Source organism: Pleurodeles waltl, chromosome 1_1 (genome assembly GCF_031143425.1).
Source record: "Pleurodeles waltl isolate 20211129_DDA chromosome 1_1, aPleWal1.hap1.20221129, whole genome shotgun sequence".
Taxonomy (NCBI): domain Eukaryota; kingdom Metazoa; phylum Chordata; class Amphibia; order Caudata; family Salamandridae; genus Pleurodeles; species Pleurodeles waltl.
In genome coordinates, this window is record NC_090436.1 from 979906701 (window position 1) to 979930757 (window position 24057).

At 45.1% G+C, this 24057-nt stretch overlaps 1 protein-coding gene across 1 annotated transcript in view; it reads right to left on the reverse strand.

Annotated features, from left to right (window-relative positions):
- The window catches only part of LRIT3 (leucine rich repeat, Ig-like and transmembrane domains 3), a 198878-nt gene that overhangs the window by 24050 nt on the left and 150771 nt on the right, over positions 1-24057 (reverse strand). The gene's annotated exons all lie outside the window — the stretch shown is intronic.

Sequence of the window (24057 nt, forward strand, 5' to 3'; positions counted from 1 at the left end):
GCCCCCGAGTACCAGACAGAAGGAGTGGATCCAAGAGTAATTTGTCTGACTCCTCATTACAGCCTCAGTGCCATAAAAGCTTAGAAGTCTGCACCCTTGAGAGCCTAGTGCCAAGAGGCATGACCGCTGCTGGAGGGTAAGGTGCCACCATGGATTCCTGACCCTTAACAACATGCCCCCAAGGCTGCCGAAACCCTGAAGGCCATCTGAATGTAGTTGGGTCACTCTGCAAGAAAGTTATTGCTAACTAAAGGAAACTGCTGGGATTGCTAAAACTGGAGACCAGTACACTAGTGGCAACATCTCCTTGTAGGAGGCTGGCCTGGTTTGTACTGGGTACCTAAGTTACTTACACCTCATCCCAAGTCCAGTTATCCTTTATTGGTGAAATGTAGGCAGTGTCTAGCAGTCAGGCTTTCTAAGGGTAGTGTGGGTGAGCAGACAAGGTCTAACTAGGAGACATGCAAAGCTCATGCAATAACACTGTAGCCACACAGTACTCACACACATGAAAGAAAATACTCAGTGTTACAAAAATAAAGGTACTTTATTTTGGTGACACAAATGCCACAAATACCATAGAGACTATACTCCCTGAGGAGGTAAGTACTACACAAAATATATACTAGTATGCAGAAATAGCTGTAAAACAGAAAACAGTGCAAATAGTGAAAATCACAACAGTTAGAAATGGGCCTAGGGAAACACAAATCATATGCTAAGAAAGTGGAATGCGAATGTCGGTTTTCCACCTGGGCAAGTGTAGTGTGTAGATGGGCGCTGGGAGTATTAGAAAACACCAAAGTTAAGTAATAGAACCCTCTCCAGAGCCCAAGAAAGCAGGAGTAAATCACAGTAACTTTCCTAGAACACACAAGAACACAAGAAAGAAGATTATGCAAGAACCAGAAGAGACTGCAGGACACCAACAATGGATTCCTGGACCTGAAGACCTGTGGAAGGGGACCAAGTCCAAGAAGCACAGAAGAGTCTAGGGAGAACAGGAGCCCTTGCTAACCCAGATTAAGGTGCAAAAGAAGAACCACCAGTGAAGACCAACAGCCAGTACTGCACCCAAGAAGATGGATACGGGTTCCATGTCGGTGCATATTATGTCCCACACCAGATGGATGATTGCAGTGTGGTTTGGGCTTCTGGATTCCGCCAACAAGCCTTGGCACACACAAAGCTCACAGTTAGTGGAAAATGGTGCTGCCCGGGACCAGGAGAGGCCTGGTGGACTCTACCCAGGAGGGGGAGTCAGAAGGGGCTCTCAGCAACTCATAGACCCTCAGAAGACCAGGCAGCGTGCATAGGAGTCCCACAGCATGGGGACAAAGAAGTTGCAAAAGGAGGCCCATGCAGCATTACAACAAAGGGTCCCACGCCGCCAGAGAACCATGCAGGAAGCTGTGCGTACCAGGAAGAAGTGAAGGGAGCCGGAGCTGCACAGTGCACGAAGAACTTTGTGGAAGTATGCCAACAAGCCTTGGCAACTGCAAAACACGCAGTGCACAGGGGTACTGTCTTGTGTGAGGAGGAAAGCTCTTACCTCCACCAAAGTTGAACAGTAGGACGTCAGGACCACCACCCGTGATGCTGGATCCACGCACTTCATCAGGAGAGGAGACCCATGCCACCAGTTGTCGCTGCAGAGGGGTGCCTGCTGAAGCAGGGGAGTGACTCCTTCACTCCAAGGGAGATTCCTTCATTCTTTTGGTGCAGGCTAAAGATAGGCTGTCCTCTGAGGATGCACAACCAGGAAACAGTTGCAGTTGCTGGCAGGAGCTGAAGATACAATGTTGCAGAAGTCAGCTTTCCTTCTTTGTTGCAGTTTGCAGAGTTCCTGGAGGGTCCAGATGCAGTTTCTTTGGTAAGAAGGTGGAGTCTTGCAATCCGAATCTGAAGAACCTCCCAAGAGAGAGACCCTAAATAGGCTTGAAAGGGGGTTGGTCAGCTAAACAGGTAAGCACCTATCAGGGGAGGGCTCAGACATCACCTGCTGGCACTGGCCACTCAAGTGCTCCCAGAGTGCTCTGCCAACTTGGAATCCAAGATGGCAAAACCTAAGGACCCTCTAGAGGAGCTCTGAGCGCCACCCCTGCGGTGGTGGGATTGACAGGAGAGTGGTCACTCCCCTTTCCTTTGTCCAGTTTCGCGCCAGAGCAGGGACTGGGGGTCCCTGAACCAGTGCAGACTGGACTATGCAAGTAGGACCCTGTGGAGATTTACCATTTATTGTAGTATCTCCTTTATGGAATCTAGAATGTGATGAGGTAGAGGATGAGGTGTGGAATAGAATGAAGGGTGGTGAAGGATCTGGGAGGAGAAGAAAGAGGAGTTGTTTCTGTATCTGCTGAAGGTGTTGAGACTTCATGTCATAATAAAGATAATTTGGAAGAAGAAAGAAGAAGTCTGTGGAGTTGAACTTAACATTATCGACGAGGACCTGTGCAGGAGACAGGCTGAAGGACACCTTCACTCCTGGAGTATTGAATATATTGATAATAATCTTCGAGGGAGCTTCGACAAAAGGTACTCAAAGCAAAAATAATCTCTTTTACCGGCGTTACTCTTCAACTTGGAAATTTATTTATTTTTTTTTTTTAACAACCAAATTGTACTTTTTGAACCGTTATAACTGTGCCCGTGTTCCCACGCGCCGATTAATCTGTTGGCATTCATCTTCCTCGCGCTGAGGGAAAAATAGCCATGCGCGCGTTGACACGCGCTGAAAGCAACTGGCTGTGTCTGCCGCGCGTTGCTTGAAAAGTAAATAAACGCGAGGACTATGCGCGCGTTAACACGTAGTGATTTTTTTTGAAAAACAAATTAAACAAATACCGGCGCACATCGCTTGAAGGACTTTTAACACATTTTAGTGCAAAGTCGGATTGTTCCAAGTATAAACAAGCTTACCTGCATCAGAACGGAGTTGAAAAGGGACTAAGGAAAAAAAAAAAAAAATGATGAAACTGAAGAAAGACTATTTCAGTAATGCAGTGAATGAAAAGAACTGAGGAAGTGAAGATATATTATTATATTTCTTCATTATCAACTATACTTATGTGAATAAATGTATAAATGCTATAAATACATTTATATTATATTGGAGAAAATAACGAACATTTAGTGCACAAAGAAAGAAAAAAAAAAAAAAAAAAAAGGGGGAAATGGGTGATCAAAGTATATTAGCGCCACCCCCATTTCTTCCAACTCCAGGAGATCCATCCATACCTTGGAAGCAGTGGAAGAAAATTTTTAATACCTATATGTTAGCTAGTGGCAATGATCGATATGCCCCTCCTAGACGCCAAGCTATATTGTTGCATCACCTTGGTATTGAAGGGAGAAGGATATATGAAAATTTACCAGAAGTATCGTTAGGAATGGGAGATGGTCATCCTTCTAACGTCTTTGACATGTCTATGCAGATGTTAGATATACAATTCATTCCAAAAACAAATTTGGTATTGCAACGTCATAAGTTTTTTTCAAGGATACAGCGGAAAGATGAGGACATTGCATCTTATGTGGCGAGTTTAAGGGGCCTAGGGCTATCCTGTGAATTTGATCATCTACTTGATTCTCTAATAAGGGATCAACTTGTGAGGTGTACAAGTGATAAAAGGATACGCGAAAAATTACTAATGAGGGATCCGAACTTGGAAGAGGCAATACAGATTGCTAAAAGAATGGAACATGCAGCTGTGTGGCTGCAAGAAATGGAAGTAAAATCTACACAAGCTGAACAAGGGATTGTAGCAGAAATCAAGAGGAAAGAAGAACCTCGTGGTGCAGTGCGATGGAACAAGTTTGATAAAGATGATGATGGTGTTAGGGAGAATAAAGTTGAGAAACGGAAAACACAAGATTGGAGAGTAATAAAATGTTATCGATGCGACGCTCCGGGGCATATCGCTTCTAGTAAAATGTGCGCTGCTAGGAATGCTATTTGTCGCAATTGTGGAAAAAGGGGGCATTTTGCCAAGGTTTGCAAACTCAAATTGGGTAATAATAACAAGATGGTTCAGGAGGTGCAAGACATATGCGAAAATGTAGAAGATATAATCTTGACAGTTCATGGTGAATTGGTTTCCCACAATTGTGAAGAAGTTTCTCTACAAAAAATCAGAAAGGAGAGCACTGAGGCACTTGATAAACCGCATATCCAAGCTATGTTAGATGATGTTCCGGTTAGGTTACTTGTGGATTCAGGGAGTTTATTCACTCTTATTTCAAAAGAAGTGTTCGAGTCTGGATGGACAAATTCTTTATGCAAAAATCTATCAACACCTGATATAAAAGCAGTGGGATATGCAGGAAGAAGAATAGAGATTATTGGAATGTGCTGCATGATGATTTCATTCAAAGAAAGGATCATTCAGGGAAAGGTGTATATTACAGATTCTGGTACAAATCTTCTTGGTTGGCGCCATCAGAAAGATCTTGGTATAATTTTGAATCCTAACGCAAAGGAACCTGTGTCACTCACTGAGGAGAGTGGTATTGGTGTTGTGACAGAATCTATTGAACATGGTTTAATTGCGAGATATCCAGAGGTTTTCTCCTCTAAATTAGGACTATTAAAGGGATTTGTACATAAGATTATACTGAAAAAAAATGCTACACCTGTTGTGCATAAAGTAAGAAATGTTCCAAACTTAATGAGGGAGCCATTGAAACAAGAATTAGAGAAACTGTTGAAGGAAGATATTATCGAACCGATCGAATCTTCTGAATGGTTGGCCCCGGTTGTCGTTGCACCGAAGGATGATGGCAAGATTCGCTTATGTATCGACCTTAGAGATCTCAACAAGTGTATATGGGTTGACCGACAACCTCTTCCAAACATTACAGAGATGCTGTCAGTGAAGGCGAAGGGAAATACATTTAGTGTTTTGGACATGTCCTCTGCGTATCACCAAATAAATTTGCATGTGGAGTCGCGACATGTAACATCCTTTGTAACACCGCTAGGAGCTTTCAGATATAAGAGGATGCCTTTTGGACTTGCCTCTGCTTCTGCGGTGTTCCAAAGGATAATGGAGCGAATTTTTGGGGACATGAATCGTGTATTATGTTTCCAAGATGACATACTGATCATAGGAGAAGATGAGTCTGATCATGATCTTTTATTCCATGAAGTAATGCATAGGTTGAACAAAAATGGTCTAACGATTAAGAAAGAGAAGTGTCAGATTCGTAAACAGGAGGTAACATATTTGGGACACACAGTAAATGAGCATGGGATTAGGCCAAAGAAGAGCATTGTCTCTGCAATCAGACATGCTCCAGAACCTGGCTCAAAAGACGAGTTAAGGTCATTTCTGGGGCTTGCAGAGTATTGCTCCAAGTTTGTTAAGAACTTTTCTGAGATTGTTGAACCATTAAGAAAACTTATGAAGAAGGGAGTAACGTATGAGTGGGATGAAAGTTGTAGGTACTCTTTTCAAGAACTAAAGAATCATATTTCAGAGGTTCCTACGTTGGGAATATTTGATTCATGTGCCAAAACCTTTTTGACAACTGACGCTAGTAACGTGGGTATTGGTGCTGTGTTAACGCAGGTTAAGGAAGGTGAGGAACGCGTTATTGGATTTGCGTCTAGAAGATTGCAAGGTGCTGAAGTTTCGTACTCCGTAATAGAGAGGGAGGCCCTAGCTTGTTGTTGGGGAATAAACCATTTTAAATTTTACTTGTGGGGTTTACCCTTTAAATTGAAGACCGATCACAAGCCACTTACTTACATTTTTAAAGGGGGACGTGGGCTGGAAGGAGGTATTACCCCACGAATTTCTAAATGGTTGTTGTCAGTTTTGAGCTACAATTTTACGGTGGAATTTGTGAAGGGTAGTAAGAATGTTATTGCAGACTATTTGTCTAGAGCGCCTGTGAGTGAAGAAGGGTTCCTGGAGGAAGAGTCAAAGGATGTAGTGAGCACTGTTTTAGGAGACGTAGCTATAACGGCGCAAGAATGGGAACAGGCAGAGGAGAATGATTCCACTATACAGGTTGTGAAAGAAAGAGTAGTTAATGGTTGGAGGAATGGGGATGAGCAGGATTGTGACTTAGTGAAGTATTTTAGAAATAGGGATCAACTAAGTATAGTCAGTGGGAGGCTATTAAGAAGGGACCAACTTGTTCCACCGGTTAGTGTACGTAAACACATTATTGAGATTACCCATCAAGGGCATCTGGGCAGGGGAACAATGAAAAGAAAGGTGAGGCAAACATTTTGGTGGCCTGAGATGGACAAACAAGTTGAAGAGGCTGTAAGAAATTGTGTGGCATGTGCCAACAGTGACAAGACCAAGGTGGTAAGGCATGTACCTCTGGCTCCTGTGAGATTCCCTAAGGGTCCATGGGAGAAATTGGCTGTGGATTTTATTGGACCTATGTCCAGTCTAGGAATGGGGTGTAAATATATCCTGGTGTTAGTGGATTATCACTCTAAATGGTTCATCACTAAGGTGGTTGGGGATGTGAAAACTTGCGTAGTGATAGAGTTCTTTGAGGAAGTATTCATGGAAGAGGGCATACCAAAATACATCGTGTCTGATAATGGGGTGCAATTTATATCATCAGAAATGACTGATTATTTGCAAAAAGTTGGGATCACACATGAGAGGGTAGCACTTTTCCATCCGCAAGCCAATGGTCTTGTGGAAAGGGTGAATCGATTGGTTATGGAAAACATACAGTTATCTTTGGCGAATCAACTTCCGTGGAAAAAAGAATTGAGAAAAATGATGTGGACCTATAGGACGACTCCCCATTCTATAACGGGAGTGTCACCTTTTGTATCATTAAAGGGAAGGGAACCTGGTGTACTGGAGTGTCCGGTGTGGTTGAAGGCTAACAAGAAAGTGGTGGTTGATAGAGAGTCGATAAGGGCAAAGGTTGAGAAAATGCAGGAAAAAAGTGCCACATACTACAACAGGAGGATGTGTGCGAAATCTAGCATTATACGAAGGGGAGATTGGGTAGCAGTGAAGAAGAAAAGTATTGTTCTTAAAGGAGAAAGTAAATTTTATCCTCCTCAACGAGTGTTGAGTGTAAGGAAAAATGTGGTGGTTTTGGAAAATGGGTCTACATGGAACTTGGGAAATGTTTGCAAACTTGATCGTCAAAATTTTTGAAGTGTTCTATATTGTTGTACATAGTTGATTATATTATCTTCATTGCTTTCTATTTGATTTATTTGTCCTTATATTGTAAGGGGGGAGGTGTGTGTAGATTTACCATTTATTGTAGTATCTCCTTTATGGAATCTAGAATGTGATGAGGTAGAGGATGAGGTGTGGAATAGAATGAAGGGTGGTGAAGGATCTGGGAGGAGAAGAAAGAGGAGTTGTTTCTGTATCTGCTGAAGGTGTTGAGACTTCATGTCATAATAAAGATAATTTGGAAGAAGAAAGAAGAAGTCTGTGGAGTTGAACTTAACAGACCCCTTCTGTGCCCTTAAAAGCATTTCCAGAGGCGTGGGGACACTACCCCTCCCAAGCCTGTAACAACCCTCTCCAAAGGGAGAGGTAGTAACAACCCTCTCCCAAAGAAAATCCTTTGTTCTGCCTTCCTGGGGTTGAGCTGCTCAAGCAACAGGAGTGCAGAAACCTGTCTGAGAGGTGGCAGCAGCTGGGGCTGCCTGGAAACCCTCAGAAGGCAGGAATGGCAAAACTAGGGTCCTCTAAGGAGCCCCCAGAGTGCATGGACTCATTCAACCAATGCTTGCAAAGCCTTGGGGTATGATTCCAACATGCTTGATACCAAACATCCCTATGTTTGGAGTTACATTATGTAGCTTGGACATAGGTAGTTACTTATGTCCAGTACACACGGAAAATGGCATACCCGCACTCACAAAGTCCAGGAAAATGGTCCTGGAGGTCATGGGGGCACCCCTACTAGTGTACCCTAAGGTACTCTGCACCCTGCCCTCAGGGCTAAAGGGCCTGCTATAGGGGTGACTTATAAGTGACCTGGTGCAGTGTAAATGGCAGTGAAAGGGTGCATGCACCTTTTCGCACAGGCTGCAATGGCAGTCCTGTAGAAGCCTTCACATGGGCTCCCTATGGGTGGCAAAAGAAAGGCTGCAGCCCATAGGGATCCCTTAGAACTCCAATGCCCTGGGTGCCTAGGTACCATAAACTAGGGACTTATAAGGGGGCACCAGTACGCCAATTGTGGGTGAAGTTCTTGGTTACCAGTATGGAGTGACAACATTTTGAGGAGGGAAAACATAATCACTGGGGTCGTGGTTAGCAGGATCCCAGTTAACACAGTCAAACACACTGACATCAAGCAGAAAATGGGGGTAACCATGGCAAAAATATGGTACTTATCTACACAAACCCCCCTCCCAAACAAGGGACAATAAGGCTAACCTTGCCAAAATGAGTCTTCATTGTCTAAGTGGAAATATCTGGAGAGTCCATCTTCATTGGTGTGGTTACTCCCAGGTCTGTGTTCCACTGTAGGGTAATGGACAACCTCAACAATTTAGGATTTTCTCCTTTAATTTGTTTGAGCCATAAGAGTGGTTTGTGGTCTGTCTTAACTATGAAGTGAGTCCCAAAGAGGTATGGTCTCAACTTCTTCAAGGCCCAGACCACGGCAAAGGCCTCCCTCTCTACGGCTGACCAAACGCTTTTCTCTAGGGGTCAACCTTCTGCTGATAAAAGCTACAGGTTGATCCTGGCCCTCTGAGTTCAGTTGTGCTAAAACTGCCCCAACCCCTAACTCTGAAGCATCAGTCTGAACTATAAACCTCTTAGAGTAGTTTGGGCTTTGTAAGTCCGATGCAGTGCACATAGCCTGCTTTAACTCCTCAAAAGATTTCTGACAGCTACCTGTCCATAATACCTTCTTCGCCCATTTCTTAGAGGTGAGGTCATTAAGAGGGGCAACAATGGAGACATAATTCTCACTCCTGTAATAGCCAATGAGACCAAGAAAAGCTCTGACCTGGGTTTGTGTTGTAGGGGAAGCCCAGACTAAAATAGTCTGGATCTTCTCCTTTAGTGGTTCAATCTGTTCTCCACCTACCAGGCGTTCCAGAGAAATCCACGCCCCCTTCCCTATCTGGCCTTTTGAGGCCTTGATAATGAGGCCTGGCTTTTGCAAGGCCTCCAAAACTTTTCATAGGTGGACCAGGTGGTCATCACAGGTTGAGCTGAAGAGAGCAATATCATCAAGATATGCTGCACTCAAAGAGCTTCCAGACCTTGGAGTAACTGTGTTCACCAACCTATAAAAATTTGCAGGTGCATTCTTCAAACCAAAGGGCATAACTGTAAACTGTTAATGCCCACCAATGGTAGAGGAAGCTGTCTTAGGTTTAGTATCTTCTGATAATTTGATCTGCCAATACCCTGCAGTCAAATCAAAAGTGCTGAGATACTTGGCAGATGCCAGAGTATCAATAAGCTCATCTGCCCTGGTTATAGGGTGAGCATCAGTCTTTGTGACCATATTGAGCCCTCTGTAATCTACACAGAACCTCATCTCTATTTTCACATTCTGGGAGTGAGGTTTGGATTCAAGCACCTCTGGGCTGGCCCAGGGGCTATCAGAGTGCTCAATCACTCCTACGTCAAGCATTTTCTGAACTTAAGATTTAATGCAGTCCCTGACATGGTCAGGCTGTCTATAAATCTCACTTTTGACAGATAAACTGTCTCTAGTATTTATAGTGTACTCACACTAAATGGTCTGACCAGGTGTCAGGGACAAGAGTTCAGAAAACTGACCCAAGAGAGAGGTTTCTGCAGTCCTCCTTCTGAGACTCATTAAGGCAGTCTGCAAGAATAACTCCTTCCACTGAGCCATCAGCTGCAGTGTTGGAGAAGAGATCAGGGAGAGGGTCAATCTCATCTTCCTCCTGTCCCTCATCACTGGCCATGAGCAGGGTTAAGTCAGCCCTGTCATAGTAGGGCTTCAGGCGGTTCACATGAAGTACTCTAAGAGGACTTCAAGGAGTGCCTAGGTCAACTATATAAGTGACCTCGCCCTTTACCACTATGATGTATGGTCCACTCCATTTGTTTTGGAGTGCTCTGGGTGCCACAGGCTCCAGTACTCACACCTTCTGTCCTGGTTGGTACACTGTCAGGACAGCCTTCTGGTCATGCCATTTTTCTGTAACTCTTGGCTTGCCTGGAGGTTTTAAGTGGCCTTTTTCATGTACTCAGCCATTCTTGATCTTAGGCCAAGCACATAATCCACTATATCTTGTTTAGGGGGCTTCAAAGGTTGCTCCAACCCCTCTTTCACAAGAGCTAATGGGCCCCTAACAGGGTGACCAAAGAGGAGTTCAAAGGGGCTATAGCCCACTCCTTTCTGGGGTATCCCCCTGTAGGCAAAAAGGAGGCATGGTAATAGGACATCCCATCTCCTTCTGAGTTTTTCAGAGAGCCCCATAATCATACCTTTGAGGGTTTTGTTAAACCTCTGAACCAATGCATTTGGGGATGGTAAGGTGTGGTGAACTTTTAGGGTACACCACACTCTTTCCACATTGCTTTCAGCTATGCAGACATGAAGTTGCTACCTCTGTCTGACACCACCTTTCTTGGAAAACCCACCCTGGAAAAGATTCCCAGGAGGGCTTTGGCCATTGCAGGAGCTGTAGTGGTCCTCAGAGGTATTGCTTCTGGGTATCTAGTGGCATGGTCCACTATCACTAAAATGAACCTACTGCCAGAAGCAGTAGGAGGGTCAAGGGGGCCAACAATGTCAACCCCTACCCTTTCAAAGGGCACCCCAACCACTGGCAGTGGGATCAAGGGGGCCTTAGGGGTGCCACCAGATGTACAACTGGCTTGACAAGTGACACAGGGGCGACACAACTCCTTTGTGTCTTCTGACATGTGAGGCCAGTGAAAGTGAGGGGCCAGCCTGTCCCATGTCTTACTTTGCCCCAGATGTCCAGCAAGGGGAATGTCATGAGCTATGGTCAACAGAAATTCTCCATACTGCAAGAGAATGACCAGTCTCCTGGTTACACCAGGTTTTGGGTCCCTTGCATCAGTGTATAAGAGATTGTTTTCCCAATACACCCTATGGGTGTCACTGACATCCCCTGCCTCTTGTTTGACAGCGTGCTCTCTTAAACCCTCAAGATTGGGACCGGTCTGCTGAGCCACACTTAACTCCTCCCTGGCAGCACCCCCTGCACCTAAAAGCTTACCTGTGTCAGCTTGCAGCTACTCAGGTGTAGGTTCTGTCTAGGGAGTTGACTCCTCCTCCTCAAAGGGGGAATCATCAGTGGAGGGAGGGATAGTGCATAGTTTCTTACCCTTTCTACCCCTACTTTTGGGAGGCCCTTGGTCCATTGTTCCAGGATCCAAGTTCCCTGTCCTCTTTGCTTCTTGGCCTGTGCCCTTGTCAAAGCAAAGATATGCCCAGGAATGCCCAACATGGCAGCATGGACCTTCAACTACACTTCAGCCCAAACTGAAGTCTCCAAGTAATTTCCTAGTAGACATTCTACAGGTAGGTCTGTGGATACCACACCTTTCTTTGGGCCAGTTACCACCCCCGCCCCCAGTTGAAATCAACAACAACCATGGGGTGGCTTATAGTGTTGGCGTCTGTCACTTGGTACAGGAGCCACCAGTTGTTCAGTCACCATTGTGACACTGGCACCTGTGTCCCTGTAGGCCTCAACCTGAAAACCATTTATTATGGATTGTTGTTTGTACTTATCCATATTAAGGGGACAAGCAGCAAGGGTGGCAAGGTCAATGCCACCATCTGAGACTAAAACAGCCTCAGTGGTTTCCCTAACTTAACTAACCCCCACTACACTTCCCAGAGTGAGCCCTGCTACACCCTTGGATTGGCTATTGGTAGTATTAATTTCCCCATCACCTCTGCTATTGCTAGGGGCACAAGTTGAAGCAGCTGAGGTTGTGGTGGTAGGAGCCTTGGAGCTTTTCTTTGGACAAGTACTGTCACTTGCTCAATGGCCTTTGTTCGTTCTCATGTAACACCAAGGCTTCTTATTCTGATGGTTGAAAGAGGATTTAGACCCACCCCCCAGAGGATTGTTGTAGGCCTGATGAAGACTCTGTGTTTTTATCTTTGTCCCCACCTTTGTCATGAGACTTACCATCCTTCTTCTTGTCCTTGTCACCCACTGTATGAGCTTTTCTGCTCAACATTGTTCTTACCCATATGACTGCCTTCTTCCCCAATTCTTGGGGAGAGGTCAGATCTGAGTCTACCAAGTACTGGTGCAACAAGTCCAACACACAGGTATTCAAAATATGTCCTCTCAGAATCAGATTGTATAAACCCTCATAATCAGACACTTTGCTGCCATGTAACCAACCTTCTAAAGCCTTATCAGAACAGTCCACAAAGTCAACCCAATCTTGTGAGGACTCTTTTCTGGTTTCTCTGAACTTAATCCTGTATTGTTCAGTGGTCAAGCCAAATCCATCCAAGAGTGCAGTTTTAAGAATACCATAGTTGTCTGAGTCTTCTTCTCTGACAGTGAGAAGTCTATCCCTCCCCTTGTCAGAAAAGGACAACCACAGAATAGCAGCCCACTGTCTTTGAGGGACCTTCTGAACTTTGCAGGCCCTCTCAAGTGCAGCAACCCACGTGTAGATATCATCCCCTACCTTGTATGGGAGAACAATTTTATGCAGGTTTCTAGAATCAATGGTGTCCCCCCTGACCCCATAACTCCTGAAACTGCTGCTGCTGCCACCATGGGATACTAACCCCAACCCCTGCTGTTCCCTTTCCACAGCCAAGACCTCCCTATTTATGGCTAGCTGTTGCTGCTGCACCCTCAGCCTGGTCTCCTCCATTCTCAGTTTCCTTAGCTCCCTATCTCTGGAGTCATCACCTGGAGTTGAATCATGGGATTCTTCAGTCACTGAAGTGATATGGGAAGGGGCAGAGGTAGACCTTTCCCTATCTTTTGTGAACCTAGTGACTTGACCACTGGGTGTGAAGGGAGCCCTACCTGAATTACTACCCCTCCCACTACTAGCTACACTACTGGGTCTGCTAGGTGTGAGGTATTTGGAAGAGCCCTCCCTCCCCCTTGAATCTGAAGGATGATTCTCTGATTCTAAGGGGTTAGAATCTCCCTGTACCTCCCTCTCCTCCTGGCTATCAGCATGTTCCTGATCATCTTAAGGAGAAGGCTCAAAAGAAACTTCTTATTGAGGTTCTTTCCTACTTCTAGATTTCTGTCTGAGCAAAGCCCCTTCAATTCCTTGAAGGTCATGCCCTCATAAGGAGTTCCCATGACCTCAGAGTAAGGCCCAGCAGTAGACATGATGTAAGTGTGTTTTAGTGTAGTGTAGGAAAACCTAACCTACCTAACCTCTAGTCTCCTGGAAAGGAAAGTAAGAGACCCTGTACTAGGTATATGTGTATAGCTCTAAGTACAGAGTATTCTTTCCTGTGGAAAGTACCGGTGACAGAGTGATAAGGCAATTGCAAGTACTTATCCCACCGCTGCACCACCAATGTAGGAGGCTGGCCTGGTTTGTAGTGGGTACCTAAGGTACTTACACCTTATCCCAGGTCCAGGTATTCCTTATTAGTGAAATTTAGGCAGTGTCTAGAAGCCAGGCTTTCTAGGGGCAGTGTGGATGAGCAGCCAAGGCCTAACTAGGAGACATGCAAAGCTCATGCAGTACCACTGTAGTCACACAGTACTCACACACATGAAAGAAAATACTCAGTGTTACAAAAATAAAGGTACTTTATTTGGGTGACACAAATGCCAAAAATACCATAGAGACTATACTCCCTTAGGAGGTAAGTACTACACAAATTATATACACTAGTATGCAGAAATAGCTGTAAAAACAGTTAGAAAGCAGTGCAAAAAGTGAAAAACACAATAGTTAGAAATGGACCTAGTTGGAATACAAACCATATACTAAGAAAGTGGAATGCGAATGTTAGTTTCCCACCTAGGCAAATGTAGTGTGCAGAGGGGCGCTGGGAGTATTAGAAACCACCAAAGGTAAGTAATAGAACCCACCCCAGAGCCCAGGAAAGTAGGAGTAAATCACAGTAACTTTCCTAGAACACACAAGAATACGAGAAAGAAGATTATGCAAGAACCAGAAGAGACTGCAAGACACCAATGATGGATTCCTGGACCTGAAGACTTGTGGGAGAAGGGGACCAAGTCCAAGAAGCACAGAAGAGTCTAGGGAGAACAGGAGCCCCTGCTAACCCGGATGAAGGTGCAAAAGAAGAACCACCGGTAAAGAACACAGTCAGTACTTCATCCAAGAAGACGGATGCGGATTCCTGATTGGTGCAGATGATCTCCCAGACAGGATGGATGATTGCAGTCTGCTTTGTGTCGCTGGATTCCCCCAACAAGCCTTGGCACACGCAAAGCTCGCAGTTAGCAGAAAATGGCGCTGCCCGGGACCAGGAGAGACCTGGTGGACTCTACCCAGGAGGGGGAATCAGAGGGGGCTCTCAGAAATGCAGAGAGCCCTCAGAAGACCAGGCAGCGCACCCAGAAGTCCCACAGCACGGGGACAAAGAAGGTGCAGAAGAAGGCCCACACAGCACTACAACAAAGGGTCCCACGCCGCCGGAGAACCACGCAGGAAATTCTGCGTCACAGAAAAGAGTGCTGGGGGCCGGAGCTGTATGGTGCAACTTCGCGGAACGATGCCAACAAGCCTTGGCAACTGCAAAACACATGGTGCACAGGGGTACTGTCTTGCGTGGAAAGGCAAGCTCTTACCTCCACCAAAGTTCGAAAGTAGGACGTCAGGACCGTTGAGACCACTCCAGTCCACCACCCGTGATGCTGGATCCACGCACTTCATCAGGAGAGGGGACCCATGCCACCAGTCATCGCTGCAAAGGGGTGTCTGCTGAAGCAGTGGAGTGACTCCTTCACTCCAAGAGAGATTCCTTCGTTCTTGTGGTGCAGGCTGAAGACAGGCTGTCCTCTCGGGATGCACGACTGGGAAACAGGTCCAGTTGCTGGCAGGAGCATAAGATACAATGTTGCAGAAGTCATATTTGCTTCTTTGTTGCAGTTTGTAGAGTAAGAAGGTGAAGTAAAGGATGCAGAGGATTTCTGCTGGAGTCTTGCTATCCGAATCTGAAGAACCACCCAAGAGAGAGAGACCCTTAATAGCCCTGAAAGGGGGATTGGTCAGCTAAACAGGTAAGCACCTATCAAGGGAGGGCTCTGATGTCTCCTGCTGGGACTGGTCACTCAGATGCTCTCAGAGTGCCCGGCCAACTTGGAATCCAAGATGGCAAAACCCAGGGCCCCTCTGGAAGAGCTCTGAGCACCACCCCTGAGGTGGTAATGGACAGGAGATCGGTCACTCCCCTTTCCTTTGTCCAGTTTCACGCCAGAGCAAGGACTGGGGTCCCTGAACTGGTGTAGCCTGGATTATGCAAGGAGGGTACCATCTGTGCCCTTTAAAGCATTTCTAGAGGCTTGGGGAGGATACCCCTCTCCAGCCTGTAACACCTATTTCCAAAGGGAGAGGGTGTAACACCCCTTTTCCAAATGAAATCATCTGTTCTGCCTTCCTCGGCTTGAGCTGCTCAAGCAACAGTAGTGCAGAAACCTGTCTGAGAGGTGGCAGCAGCTGGGGCTGCCTGGAAACCCGCAGAAGGCTGGTGTGGCAATACTGGGGGTCCTCTAAGGACCCCCCCAGAGTGCATGGAATCATACAACCAATGCTTGCAAAAGCATTTGGGTATGATTCCAACATGTTTCATACCAAACATGCCTATGTTCAGAGTTACCATTATGTAGCTTGACATAGGTAGTGACCTATGTCCAGTATACGCGTAAAATGGCGTGCCGCACTCACGAAGTCCGGGAAAATGGTCCTGGAGGTCATGGGGGCACCTCTGCTAGTGCAGGGGTGCCCTCACACACAGGTACTCTGCACCCTGCCTTTGGGGCTGAAGGGCCTGCTACAGGGGTGAGTTATAAGTGACCTGGTGCAGTGTAAATGGCAGTGAAAGGGTGCATGCACCTTTTCACACAGGCTGCAATGGCAGTCCTGTAGAAGCCTTTGCATGGGCTCCCTATGGGTGGCAAAAGAAATGCTGCAGCCCATAGGGATCCCCTGGGACCCCAATGCCCGCAGTACCTATGTACCATATACTAGGGACTTATAAGGGGGCACCAGTATGCCAATTTTGTGTGAAATGCTGGGTTACCAATATGCAATGACAAACTTTGGAGGAGAGAGAGCATAATCACTGGGATCCTAGTTAGCAGGATCCCAGTGAACACAGTCAAACACACTGACATCAGACAGAAAATGGGGGCAACCATGGCAAAAAGAGGGTACTTTCCTACAGTCCTGTTCTGGACTTTACGGGACCCTGTGGGAGATTGACCTCTGAAGACAAACTCAACCTCCCCCAAGCTTGAGGACCGAGGGTTGGCCACAGGAAGAGCCCCGCACCAGATCAGCGTCTTCAGCATCCTGTATCACTTGAATCAGGACCACTCCATTCACTTCAATTGTGGTCCTGCCTAAGGATTTAAAACTGGACTGGAGATTTCTAAAATTGATAGGTAATTGTCCCTCTGGACCTTTGTGGTCCCTGTGACTGGCTCCCTACCAGAAAAGGCACCCTCAAGAGTGCCTACATAGCTGTTTTCAAATTGCTTGTTGTGGCTAACATGAAACCGCTATTTTGATGGATTGCAATTATTTATTGCTTAGTGAAAAAGCAGTGATTTATTGTTCCTTCAAAATTCATATTTCCTGATATTTAGGTAGACTTTATTCGATTAGCTGTCTATTTAATGGTACAAATATAACCTATTTTTTATGAATTGCTGTCCGATTTTTATTGCATTGTGTTTTCCTCTTATTTGCTGTTTTTGGTACTACTTGGTGTTTTACACTTGTTCCTTTGATAAAGCCTGACTGCTCTGTGCCACATCTACTCAGGACTCAGCTCAGCTTTTGCAAAATAACCTGACTTGACCTTATACAGAATTATGACATTATTACACAGTGAGGTCCCACAACCACACCTACAATAATCCACATTACTGACAAGGTCCCAACTTTCTGATGTTTACTAGAGGCTAAGACTTCACGACCAGCTACGACATATTTTGGGATTGTAGAAAAGACATTGAAAAAAGTATAAGAGGATTTTTTTTGATTTGCAAAAAGAAGTTGTGCACTCTGGTTGGCGGTCACTTATCTACTGCAACCACTGGCTGGCAAAATGGATGTCATGGAATAACGACTACACACATAACATACAATATTTACAGGAAAAAATACATAGGAAAATTATGGCATATATTTCATAACTGTGTTTGTAGTCAACTGAGAGAATAGTATGCACTATAACTCAGCACTATTGTAGTTTTCTATGCTCTCCTACCTCATTAAAGACTTTTATTGAAGTTTATGAACCAAGGCTAGACGAGGTGTTACACACAAAATACAGTGGCCCAGACGGCATAATTCATACTACATCATATGAATTAGTAAATGCATATTCGTTTAGAAGAGGATATACCCAAGAAAGAGAAGCATTGCTAAGCATAAACAGTTTAAGAACTGGGGCAATAGAAACAAGAAGGAATGGAAGAAGGACTATGGAGGAGGGTGAACCTTGGCTACGGGATAAGGTAAGAGTGCATGTTGAGTCATAGACATGGCTAATAAGTTGGGGACTTAAAATACGAGCTAATGTAGAATTTAGAGCGGTGGTGTTGATAGTATCTGACACATTTTAAGGGAGAAGTAAGTTACTGTTCATGTGGTTTGTAGTGTTGCATGAACAGGTCTAATTTGTTCTGTAGTTTGCGTCAGCTTTGGGTGCAATAATTGTTAATAAGAACATTGTTGTCAGCACTTCTGGTGAAGCACAGTCACACCCACCAAGCATGGTAAGAGAGGCTATTCTATGATTTCCACTCTCAGAAGATGTTTGTCATTCCTGTTGTTAATAGAAGATCTAGGAGGGGAAGATGTACATTTTGTTTGGCGCCCCCACACTTGTGATACAAAACCGAAGGCTGCTCAGCAGTTTAAATGTATTACGAATAACTCTGTGGTCATTATGACCCGGGCGGTCGACGTTAAAATGGAGGAAAATACTGCCAACAGGCTGGCGCTACTTTTCTCCTTATTATGACATTGGTGGTTGACCCTCATGGCGGTAACAACTGCCGGGCAGGAGACTTCACTCTCCAGTCCAACGGTTGTCACTTGCCCACCTGCGGGATTATGACCCCGCCAACCGCCATGGTTTTTGTGGCATCCTTACTGCCACGAAAATCATGGCGGTAGGCACTATCAGTGTCAGGGGATCCCTTCCCTGTCACTGATAGGGGTCTTCCCTGCCCTCCTTCCCCTCCCCAGGTTTCCCCCACCCCTCTTCCTCTCCAGACCCCCCATACACAACCCTCCCTTCACACACGCATACACACACCCATTCCAACATTCATCTATGCATGCATACATCCATTCACACACACATCCACACACACTTACATACATACATGCACACATACATTCACACAACTCAACATACACGCACTCACATATCCATGCATGCACACACACACAACACGCAACACACATCCGCATACACACACGCACAAACATACACACACGCCCCCACACACAACACCCCCACACCCTTCCCCTGACGGAGCACCCACTTACCTGTGTTCAGGGTGTCCAGATGGGGTGCTGCTGCCAGCAGCAGCGTCCGCCAGCAGAACACCACCAAGCCGTATTATTGTCATAATACGGCTGGCGGCGGTCTCCTGACATGGCGCTGCCATCCGTTGGCATGTCCACAGCCCGATTTCCGCCATCCTTCTGGTGGAAATCCGGCTGTGGTCATAGTCCAGCGAATGGCTAGTAGCCGCGGCGACGGTCTTTTGCCACCCGTTGCCGTGACGGTAGGTGGTTTTTACCGCCGGGGTATTAATGACCCCCTATATGTTTAAACTGCTACTATTCTGTGAAACAAATGTTTATCCGAGAACTATCTACCCTTTTCATTGTGTATATACTTACTCTGGCGGGGGTGGGAGGTAGAGGAACTTCTGTTTTCACGCCTGCTTTTCAAAAGTTAAATCAATAAACACAAGCTATAGAATTGTCCTCTAAATTCTGCTCTCTCTGGCTCAGATTTACAAGAATCTGGCGCATCAGTACTGATTTCTTCCCTCACTGCCACCTAAGGACACCATGGGCGCGCCATAGTTACAATACAGCGCACAATGGTGCATGATAGGCCAATAGCATCAACATTTTTGAAGCTATTGTGCCGCTTTGCTCCACTAGCATCAAAAATGTTGGCACTAGTGCAGCAAAGTGCAAGAAAGCCAACTGATTTGCTTGGAGCAGGTGTTAAAAATGATGCCAAAAATGGAGCAATTAAATCTTGTAGATTTCATTGCGCCATTTTTGCGGGCCTCCTAATGCCAGAACATCCCCCTTGCGTCCATTATGCCTGGCGCAGGCATACTGTGGTGCAAGGGGTCGCAAAGTGGCACAATACATGCATTGCGCCACTTTTGAAATATGGCGCAGCAATTTTTGCCTCGTTGAGTCACATTAGCATAGAGAAAATTACGCTAATGTGGTGCAAGGAGGCGCTAGGGCTTTGTACATCTGGCCCTCTTTAGATCATTTTCACTATTGCATCCAGTGAAGTCCGAAGATTTTTTGTTCATTTTCTTCCCCTGCCCTGTACCTCCTCCACTCTTCCTATGTGGTCACTTTGGTCAGACAATGACCTCTAACCCTGCTTAGTAGGAGAAATGACAGGGGACAGGAGAGAGGAGGACAGAGAGGAAAAAACCTCCTCACTACTCTTTTTACCTGACTTATCTTTATATACCTATTATCATTTTGCTTCTTTTTCTACCTCACTGCTCCCTCTATCTTGCACCTTTCACTGTCTCTCTTCACTATTTGTCTCACTCCCTCAGATTTCTAGCACTCTTTTTTCTATCTGTATCATTCAGTCTGGCTATCCCTCCTATACATCTCTTCATACTGCACGGACTTCTCCGCCTCGCCTCTAGCTTCCTGCACCTTCTACGTCACCTCTCTCACTACACTGCTGTTTTTTCCTCTCTGTCCTCCTCTCTCCTGTCCCCTGTCATTTCTCTTTACTACTGCAAGGCCTGCCTCTCTTAGAGTATAACATTTGATTACCTGATCACATTTAATAAGTGCTATCTTTCAATTTGGAGCAGGTAGGAATGTCAAGTTTGCTTCTAAATAATGGTAATTTAGAGCCCTATTTAATTGTAAAGTTGGATTTCATGTCACAATTCTGCAAATGAAGCCTGTACCCTCAGTCACCTGGCTAGATTTAGTTGGCCAGTTGGTCTTTTTGTGTTGCTCCTAGACACTGAAACAAAGGCTATAGGCATTGGCAGGGTGGGCCATCTCCGACTTGGTGAGAAGGAGAAACTGTGACGTACCACACTTGCACATCACCAAGGCTCTCTCTGAGCAAACTCGCAAAGGGGATGACACTAGTCTTTTGTGTACCCACACAAGCTGAGTTAAGGACTGGGCCTGCATCTTGAATCCATGAACATCAGAGTGATTACAAGGGCCAGTCGCCTGGCCTACTGATCAGAAGCATCAGGAAAAGAACAGGCTCCAACCACCTTAAACCCAGCACCTAGACTCAGACTGCTGTGAGTCTTGTACCCCAAGTGGTGCCTGGACCCTAGGAAGTGAACATGAAGGTGCTCTGCCAGCCCACCCGAGGTCCTGTGGGCAGAACAACCTCAGTGCAACACATCTTGCAGTTTTGCTTCAGAACAGTAACTAAACAATGCATTCCAGATCCAGGACTTTGGATCACAGCCCTCAGTCTTCTCGAAACTGCAGCTGAGGGATACATCCTCGATGCAGGACTTCACATTGCAAGCCCCTCATCAACGGCATCCTCGATGACGCAGGGCTGTGCTTCACAAGCCCCACAACTTCTTCAGAACCACTGGCGCACTATGCATATCCTCATCAACGGTATGCTCAACAAAAATGCTCAGAACGTTGCAGCATGATGCATTCTCAACATGGGATCTCGCAACGCTCCACTACCAGGATTTAAGGTACTCTTGTTCAGCAGACCTAATTCGGTCCCTGTACCCTGCCGGTGCTCAATCACGTTTGCCCTGAACTTGTGACTCAACCCAGTTTGCCACGACCAGATAGCACAGTTGGCCCTTTGTGCTTCTAGCAACTATTTTTACCAAAAACATTGAAGTTGCATATCTCCAGTTCTAAAATTGGAGTTTTGTTGTTTTGGTATCAAATAATGTATTAAATTTTACTCTTTTTGTTTTTAAATTGCTGTGCGATTTTTCTTGTGTTGTGTTTTCATTTTATTACTGTTTGAAGTGCTGCATAAATACTTTACACCTTGCCTTTAAGTTAAGGCTGATGGCTTATATGCCAAGGTAAGCTACCAGAGGGTTAAGCACAGGCTAATTTGGAGTTTGCCTATGTTTAACCCTGAAAGAGATTGTGGTTTCAGCTTGAAAAGAGATCCACCCCAACCAGTGACCCAGATTCCAATAGTTTTCATAAAGTGGTCAATGGAGGTAACAGATGCTTCAGAGCACTTTGGTTACCCAAGCTAGGCACAGTAAGGATTGGCTGGTCATGAACACCAGCAATGAGCAGAGGTTCTTCTGATCCAAGTAGATTCTGATGAGAAGTGTCAACTATAATAAAGTGGGAAGTGAACATACAACATTTTGATGTTATTTGTCCATGCCGGTAAGACTGTGAACAGATATTAACAGAAATTGTTCAAAAAAATAATTGTTCACCAGTTCAATCCTTTTCTCAACCTGTGTCCATTTTTAATTTTGGCAGAAGCCAATACCCTTTGATCTTACTGAAATTGTATATTTAGTACATTTAATTATAGGGACTGTCAACAAGCCCTCTTCATCCATTATCCTGGTTTATTGTCATTCACGTTTTGTTTCTGTTCATTACAGCATGCGGCATGGGGCAGTTGGGAGCCCACATCAGCCATTGGCTATCTTCACAGTGAGTGATAGAATTTTGCTCTTGCACATGTGCACATCTTCCTAAAAAGTATTCCATTTCAATACCTGAGATTGTAGCCATTCTGTTAATTTATTTCTGCTTTATTTTATAATTTTGTTTTAGTATAATTGTTTTGTTTTATTTCATTTTGCAGTGGGTCACTTTTTAACTATTTATTCCAAACCTATGAACACTAACTGCAGACAGTGGCATTTGCTATGTCTTTTATTGCTTTTACATTTTAATGTCTACTGCTAATGTTTGGACAAAAGAAATCAAAAACATGCCAGACTTGCCTATCCTTTTGGCTTTGCCAATACCTTTTATAGGTAGCTTTTGGGCAATTGCCTCTCAATTGCACATGGTGCGTGGTGATTGTCAGAAAAGGTCTCAACTGCAGCATGTATTCTCCCACAATGCATGAAGGAAGAAATACAAACTACAGAAGTGCAATGCAAACGAACTTGCAAAAAGTAACTATTGAGTCATTTTCCCACACTATGGGACTGTCTGCCTTCCAAGAGTGGAAGCTTAACTTCGGTCTCAGGTAGGGGAGAGAGAAACTCAGGATATTTGACTCCTCGGAATTCTGAAGAGTTACATTAAAAACTCCTTGAGATCCTGCAGAGTTTTGCCAAAGGGCAGAAATAGGATCATCGTTCTGGTTCCGCTGTTAATTAGCGCCGGGAGCACGTTTTGCACGGAGAAATCAGCGCAAATGGCACCATGAGGTGCACCAGAGGGTGCAACTACTCAAGTTGATTTTGCTGTCGCTTGAGTAGATTTTCTACGCGAGCAGCAGCAGCTTTCTGGTTTCGAATAGTTGAGACTGCCTGCGACCTCCCACATTCGAAAAATTTTGCCAGATGTCCTCCTAGCAACTGAAAATTGCGCTATGGGACGTCAAAACTCACTTGTGCTTATCAACTTACTGTCCTGCAGCTGCGCACGAGAAAAAAAATCACCACGCGCCTATTGGCGGAATTTGGCCAGAAATCTGCTTTACAAAAGTTACAGGGAGTCGCCAAAAGTCTGGCAATACTGCCGGCAGAACAGAATATTTCGCCCACTCCCTGGCCCATGGAAAAAAGGGGGTATAAGGGGGTGGAATGCAAACCTCCATTTGCAATGAAGTGATCTAAATGCACACACCATCACCTTCCTCTTGATCAACGCACACCGAGGCCTGAGTATAGCTCCCATTGGTGCAGCAGACCTTGGCCCAGTCTTTGAGGGGCCCACCAAATTTTGATTACTGGTGCATGATTTTACAATTCAAACAGCAACCAGAGGGCCTATTTACTCCCTTGCACTAGAGCCCATGACTGTCTACATCATTGGCTGAGACCTCATGCATTCGGTGTAATACTTTGACATACTTTTTTCATTTTGGGGATGGTCTCAATCAGAAATTTCCTATTTATGTGGTAAAATAGAGTATAGATCTAATGTAGAACAACAATCAAATATTGCTTACAGACAAATATTCTTGAACAACAGCACCCCGTAGCATCTTGAATTTGTACATGCCTGACATCTTGGGATAGAAATGACTTTGAGTAACATTCTAACCCTCATATGTGGTGAAACATGCGATCAATACATTTCAGACTTAAGTCAGATTTGTAACCTTAAGGAAAATGTTAACTTCAGAGATTTCACTGCCTGTGGATCATGGACATGATTAAGTCCGTGGTGTGGTCAGTATGGGTACGTCACTCACTTGCCTAACATTTTGTCATCACTTTAACTGCATGGCTTAGCTTTAACCACTTGAACACTTTACCTGTTAAATCTGAAAAGTAATTGTTCATCATATTTGCGACCAAATTACATGATATAAAACCTACGTTACCTTTGTCTCCTCCCCTTTTGGCTTCAGTTAAAAGTGTTCCTTGACAGCATTAAAGTTATCCCTTCAGGTGTTCTACCTGCTTAGACCATTAGACAGTCTGCCCTGACCAATCAACAGCAGGATTTCCAATCTGTAAGCAAAATAATTTTA